The 7566-nt window shown below is 48.8% G+C and overlaps 1 long non-coding RNA gene across 1 annotated transcript; it reads left to right on the top strand.

The window, feature by feature from the left end:
• Positions 1 to 3181: 3181 nt before the first annotated feature.
• Positions 3182 to 7301, top strand: LOC102548791 (uncharacterized). The gene is made up of 4 exons (XR_010055485.1): positions 3182 to 4410; positions 4517 to 4703; positions 4791 to 4912; positions 5769 to 7301. It is a non-coding gene; the product is annotated as an uncharacterized LOC102548791 (long non-coding RNA).
• Positions 7302 to 7566: the final 265 nt, after the last annotated feature.

Consider the following 7566-nt stretch of genomic DNA (forward strand, 5'->3'; position numbering starts at 1 on the left):
GGACTCACCTCTGTGCCCGAAAGACTTGCACTTTGCCGGCTGGCTTTTCCTCTCAGCCCTGTCACACCTCTTAGACCACGTGCAATTCTTTTGTGGCTACGGTAATATCTCTTTAAGAAGAAATCCATCCTTTCCCCATTGCTGTTGTGCAAAATGAATTTTATCCGAATGGTGTTTCCATAGACACACAGGTCTGTCTGGGGGCTGCTGGGCTGTGTTGGTAGACATTTCTTACTGGCTTCGACTCGACACTTCTTCATCAGCATCTCTTTGCAAGCCTCCTAAGTTGAATGACACACCCACTGCAACTACCCAGCAACCGACCTTTAGGGATGTTGAATAGAATTTCTTTGAACCAGTAGCATTAGGAGACCATCGAGGTTTTTACTATATATAGTCTTCTACCCAAGACTGTAGAGAAGCTGTTTTATTCCACCCTAAAATCTCTTTTGGGATGCCTGAAATCTCATATTTCAGCAACACTTCGGGGAATAGCCTTGTGTTATTAGAACACGGCTATAAAACGTATCTAGGATAAATTCCTAGGAGAAAAGCTACTGGGGCCAAAGTACCTGTTCGTGCAGGAGTGAGCACATGGTTCTGTGGAGCAGCAAGCCTGTGCAGCAGTCCTCCTAAAGCTCTGCAGTAGCTCCATGCTCAAGCACAACTAGAAGATCTTCATTCTTCTTTGCATCCTGGGAAGAGGCAACACAGTCTCCATAGGACCAGAGAGGGATGCTGAGCTTCATCACCCTCCATGGGGTAACAAAGCTCAGGTAGCAAGAGAATGGCACATCAAGCTCACGAAATCCTTCTGTGAGAACCTTCAGAGCTGAAGACCCTAAAACCTAGAGAACTCGTGAAATGTGTAGCCCAAGATGTTCTCAAACTAGCTACATATCTGAGGAGGATCCGGAACTTCTGATACTCAAGTTTCTACCCCCCAAGTCTCTGGGATTGCACGTGTGCACCATCACACCTGGTCTGTGTGGTGAATGGATGGACGACGGAAGCCAAGGCTTTGCACATGCTCAGCAAACGTTCTACCAGTTGAGCTCCAGCTCCAGCCTGGGAATATTATTTTAGTGCTTGGGCTTGATGAAGAAGAGACTTCCTATATAAACATGATTGGACAAAAGGGATGGGACCCAATGGGACTAGGCTGAGTGGGAGGACCTGATGGGAGGACCTGGTGGGAGGAACTGGTGGGAAGATCTAGTGGGAGGAACTGGTGGGAAGATCTAGTGGGAGGAATTGACAGGAGTGTTTGCTTGGTGTCACCTTGACCTCTGGATGCAGCACTACTGGTCAGGTGGGGGACGAGATGCCTCCTAGCATGAAGTTCATGTATCAAGGTATCACCAAGCAAAATGGGTCAGAAAGACTTTTAAAAATAGGCAAACTTTCTCTTTTAAGAAAGACTTCTTCCAGGGGCTGGAGAGATGGCTCAGCGGTTAAGAGTACTGACTGCCCTTCCAGAGGTCCTGAGTTCAATTCCCAGCAACCACATGGTGGCTCACAGCCATCTGATGCCCTCTTCTGGTGTGTCTGAGGACAGTGACAGTGTACACACATACATAAAATGCATGTTTTTTTAAAAAAGACTCCTTCCTTTTATTTTGTGTATGATTGTTTTGGCTATACCCATGTTCACCGTGTGCTTGCCTGGTGCTCATGGAGGTCAGAAGAGGGAGTAGGATCGTGTGAAACTCAAGCTACAGATGGTTCTGAGTCTCTACATGGGCACTGGGAATCCAACCTGGGTCCTCTGCAAGATTAGCAAATGATAACGACTCCTGGGCCCTCTCTCCAGTCCTACAGCAAAAAAACAAAAAACAAAAACAAAACAAAAACCCTAAAACCCAAACCCAAAAAACCCAAAAACCAAAAAACCAAAACAAACAAACAAAACCCAAAAAACCCCAAAAACCAAAACCAAAAAACCAAAACTAAATAAATAAATAAACCCCAAAAAACCAAAAAACAAAAAAATCCAAAAACCAAAACAACAAAATAAGCAAACAAACAAAAAATCTTTAAAAAAGAATGTTTTATGCATTGCTCAACAATGCCATACATGTGTACAATGAATCTTGATCATATCCACTTCCAGCTCCCTCTCCTACTTGGTGCTGCCTGCTGGGAGTCCTGGCTTGATCCATAACTGTCGGGCTGTATCGAGAAGAGAGCACTTTATCGCACTCCTCCCAGTTACCTTGTTTTTTTGGTCTTTTTGTTGTTTTGCCTTTTTTTTTTTTTTTTTTTTTTTTTTTTTTTTGGAGCTGAGGACTGAACCCCAGGACTTTGTGCTTGCGCACAAAGGCAAGCGCTACCACTGAGCTAAATCCCCAACCCCTATCGCACTCCTCCCATCATCCTCCAACTATTTCCACCTCCTCTTCCACAGTTCCCCAAGCTTTGTGGGAAGCGCAGTTCAGATAGATGTCCCATCAAGGGTCGAGTACCCAACAGCCACTTATCCTCTGTACTTTGTAGGTCCGAGAACTTCTTCGACGGCCAGCTTCTACACAGAGAGGAAGAGAAGCTTATGCGGTGTTTCTGGATTTCGTGGCTGGATCTCTGGGAAAGGGGTTCTACTTTCTATGGGGAAAGAGGAGTAGAGACAGGAGGGCTGAAGAAAGTTGAGAGAGGTTTTGCTTCTGAGGGCCTCTCCATCGCACCTTATTCAGCCCGGAGGACTGTACACCATGCCTTGAGATATCATGCTCTGTGCCCTAGCACCTCTGCCACATTCGGAACAGGAGTAGGGGTAGTAAGGACATGAGGAAAGGACTGACACGTAGACACACATACAGAAAAGCTCGTGTCAGCTGGGCTGTGTGAACTCTGATGGAATGGAACCGATAACTACATCAACCCTGGACCTCAAGTGTGTTTGTTAATGTACAGCACAGGAGTATGTTTCTGAGTCTCTGTGGGAGGAGTCTGTAGGCCAGCGGTCTCTGTGGGAGGAGTCTGTAGGCCAACAGTCTCTGTGGGAGGAGTCTGTAGGCCAACAGTCTTTGTGGGAGGAGTCTGTAGGCCAGCGGTCTCTGTGGGAGGAAGCAGCGGCTGCTAGTTTCTGTAAGCACTAATCAATCACTGCGCTTGGACGTCAGGATGTGCCTGGGCCTTGGTGTTCTTGACAGCCATGTCCATGTTAACCGTGAGCCTCCACTTAGGGCTCCACTTAATCAGGGCTTCCTACACCTCCTTTCAGACTATTTTAGTTCCTGTGGCTCTGTATAACGTTTCTTCACCCCAGCCATCCCTTCTTTCAATCTCTCACAGGTCCCCGTAGTTCAGTGCTCAGGACTGTGCCTTCCACCAGGGGGCGATGTCACTTTATTTATCAGGAAAGATACTCCATCAGGTTCATTCTGTGCCTCAGTGTTAATTGACACGGTTTACCAAAACGGGGGGAGCCAGTAGTGATAGAGAAACTGAGGCACGGGGAGGTTAAATGGCTGAATGAAAGTCAAGAGGCACGTGAACGGCCACGGCGCGAGTGTGCTGACCTTACTCTTGTCTTCTTTCAGCTGCTGATCCTGAGCTCCACCTGACGGGGCCTCCCAGAATACAGGCGGCGCCAGACAGGAGCCATGAGCACGGGCCAGGGGCCAGGACTGGTCTGGATGCCAGGTTTCCTTTCCCATTTCAGCAACTTCTGAGGATCTCTGAGCGGTTCCCTCGTCCTCCTCTTGGCAGTGGAGCACCACCCATGGAAGCCTGCCTGTCGCGCTACCCTTCAGAATGGAATTGAAAAGTTTGCAAAGCCAGCCTTTGCCCGTGGGATGGCTGGACAGACGGGACGAGAATAGCTGGCTTGGCAGAATGTTAGGGCCCCAGTGGGAGAAGTCATGGAGCTGCTAATGACATGCTGCGCTCCTCGGGAACCCAATGTCACCCTACAGAAGCCCTGGCCCCACGGCCCTTTCCAACAACCAGAGAACAGCCGCAGGAATGAATTGACCAGGGAGGAGGAACGAATTGTCAAATGGACTGGGGAGGTGCCTCAGCGGGGGGGGGGGGGGCATCTGAGATTGAGGTCTCAAAGGTAATAGGTGAAGAGTGACCAACACCCATCTCCAGCCCCTACCCATCTGGACACACACACATACCACACACACACACACACACACACACACCCGACAATGCTCACAAACACAAATGGAAAAAACACCAAACAGATAACACCACATACACACTTGCACACATATATACACAAAAATAGACAAATAAATAGAGCGCGACAGTATGTCGGGGCACAGGGCATGCTCCCCATGGTAGGCTGCAGGGGATGCTCCACTGACTCTCGTGTTCCTCTCCCAGGAGCTGCTGTGGTCTGATGAGAGAGAGCCACTTGGGAATATGGAGGAAGCCTTTGATGCTTAGCCCAGGCTCCCTTGAGTAGGTGCAATGGCTAGGGAATTAAGGGTAGACATAGCTCGCTTTGGAACTTGACAGGGAGACCCTGGAGGGGTGCTTGGTCTTGACATCTGTCCCATGTTCTCAGGATGATGACCTCTGACCCACGCTCCGCTGACCCAGGCTCTGCTGACCCAGGCTCTGCTGACCTAGGCTCTGCGTCATCTTGGGCTTCATTTGTTAGCTGTTGATGTGCTTCTCTCCATGACCCTTGCCTTAGCCCTGGAGGGATAGCTTTCGCTGTGTGGAAAGCACTTGGGTTCTGGTTGCTTAGGGTGCTTGTGGAAGGGATGGGGGTGGGGGGAGACGGGGAATTCTGCAAAGCAGTCCCTGTCTTGCTAAATTTCCTGTCTTTCTTACAGTTTCAAAGCAGGAATGAAATTGAGGACAAAGGACTTCAGGCGCCTGACAAAGTGTCCAGCTCGGTGACACACTTTCTTTCTTCTGTCATACTGGCACGGGTTGGCCTTTGCAACCTGGCCTTGTGAGTCCTCTTTGCTTGTTTGCCTTTTAGACTGGGTGGTGGGTTGTGATGACACTCCCCAGACCCTCCATCTCTGTTCCCATCCCTTAGAATTCCCCACGTCGCCCGAGTCTTCTGACTTGGGAACCATGGGAAGCCCGAGGCTCCCTTTGCTGTATTTAGTACCATACTTCTCCTCTCCTAGTCTGTACCTCAAATAAAATAAACACATCCCCTTTAAGTCTCTTGGGAGATGTGGGGGCTCAGCCTAAGAGTCTGGAAAGAGGGAGGTTATACTTAGAATACTGGTACTTATCATGGACATTCTAACATGTCCTGCCTACGTCAACCTTTTTATTAGTCATGTGAGAAGCTTCAGGTCATGATTCCTTCTCCAAAATTCCCAAAACATGACAGATATGGTGGTACACATATCTAACCCCAGCAGTTGGGAGGGTGGGTCAGAAGGACTGGTATTAGCTGAGAGCCAGCCTTGGTTACTGAGGGAGGCTCTGCCACAGAGGAAAAACCAGAAAGAAGAATGGGGAGATGGCTTAATCCTTAAAGTGCTTTCCTTGCAAGCATCAGGACTCAACTTCCATCCCAGAAATCATGCTTTTAAAAAAGTATGGTAACAAGTTAATAATCCAAGTGCTGGGAAGGTGGACACAGACAGAGAGTTAGGACTTGCTGGTCAGCCAGCCTTGTTTACTTGATTGGTCCCAGAACAGTGAGATTCTGTGCACCAAGATCCAAGGTTTTCCTCCGACCTCTACATCCATGATTACATTCATGAACATGTACTGGAACACACATGTACACACGCACACTCTCTGGCCACACACAAAAATAAGTAATTCTGTTTGATTATTTACAGTGTCTCGATATGTATCTCTGGGTGGCCTTGAACTTGCTATACAGACAAGGTTGACCTCAAACTCACAGAGTTCCATCTACCTCTGCCTCTCAAGGGCTGGGATTAAAGGCGTGCACTAGCATACCTGGTTAATACATGCCACTGAAAAAGGAAACCACAAGCTGAAAAACAAGCAAATGAACCAACCCCACATCTCCCAAATACAAAACCACCGGAGTCTTGGTCTCTCCTAAGTTTGACATAAACTTGATACAATGTATCGAGCTGTATCTTGAGCTGTCTTGCCACTGCTTGACCTTCATTTATTTCTCCGAAGAACAGTCAGGGCTGCTCGGGTTCCCCTGGGTTAGCTGCTTTTTGAGAAATCTCCATCTCATTCTGAGTCCATCTGCCCCAGTTGACTCCAGATTAGAGACACCTAACCTATCTTCACTTTATCAATAAGGAGTCAAGAAACCAGTTGGGTAGATGTGAAACCTCCCAGTGGAATGAGCCAGCTGTGGAGTTGGCCATCATCTGGTGGGTCTCTAAACCTTTCTTCTGCTTTTGACCTCCAGGTTGGCATCTCAACATCAACATTAAAGAGTGCTGCCTTTCGGGTTGGGGATTTAGCTCAGTGGTAGAGCGCTTGCCTAGGAAGCGCAAGGCCCTGGGTTCAGTCCCCAGCTCCGGAAAAAAAAAAAAAAAAAAAAAAAAACCAAAAAAAAAAAAGAGTGCTGCCTTTCCAACCTCCACCACTAAACCCATCGTGTGTGTGTGTGTGTGTGTGTGTGTGTGTGTGTGTGTGTGTGTGTGCCCCTCTCCTGAGCTACATGCCCAGCTTTATGAATCCTGCTGTCCTGCTTTGAGCCAGGTTTTCAGTAAGCCAAGTCTTCTGGGTGGCGCCATGACATGGAGAAATGCTACATTCTTCCCTCACAAGGCTTCCAAGACTCTCTGTTGCCCCTGCAGCATCCTAGGGGAAATTAAGCCCCCCCCCTTCTGCTGCTTGTTAATGTTAGGAACAGAGAGACAGGGGACAGGCTGGGTCCACATGCTGGGTGGGAAGCTTCGTGTCCCTTACAGGAATGAGGAGAAGTTTATCCTTGTGTTTTCCTATATAGATAACCAAGAATGCGATTTCGCTCTGCCTAAGATATGTGCCAAGAAATAGGAACTCTCCTCAGGGCTGCTAGGCCAGGGCAGGTCACATCTCTGGTTGGAGCACATCTGCTTATTCTCGACAGGCGTCCTTAAGTGCTCTGCTGGGGTACTAGAGGGCCAATAACGTCTCTCCTTCTCATGAACTGGCACTTGGATTTGGAATTTCTGGAGAAGCCTATGGGAATTCACAGGCTTCTGTCTGACGTCAAATCTGCCCTCTTCTCCTTCTGTCCCATTCTGAGATTTGCCCTCTGCCTCTCTATGCCCAGCCTTGGGAGGGGATGACGGGAGGCACTGGCTTGCACCCCTGCCTTCCCCCTTCAATTTGTTGGCCTTTTTATGCTGGCACAGCAAAGAGTAGAAAAGTTCAGTCTGTTTGTTTTGCCTGGGATATCCCAAACCAGCATCTCCTCCTGCCAAGAGAGAGGAGGGGGGAAAGGAGGGGTGGGAGGGGGAGGAATGGTGGGAAGGAGAGAGGGAAGGGGGAGGAAGGGGAAGGGAAGAGGGAGGGGAAGGGAGGGAGAAAAGGAGGGATGGGAGGGGGAGGAATGGTGGGAATGAGAGAGGGAAGGAGCAAGGGAAGAAGGGAAGAGAAGAGGGAGGGGGAAAGGGAGGGAGAAAAGGAGGGAAGACGAAGGGGTAAAGAGGAAAAAGT

The sequence above is a fragment of the Rattus norvegicus genome, chromosome 10 (genome assembly GCF_036323735.1).
Source record: "Rattus norvegicus strain BN/NHsdMcwi chromosome 10, GRCr8, whole genome shotgun sequence".
In the NCBI taxonomy this organism is placed as follows: Eukaryota; Metazoa; Chordata; class Mammalia; order Rodentia; family Muridae; genus Rattus; species Rattus norvegicus.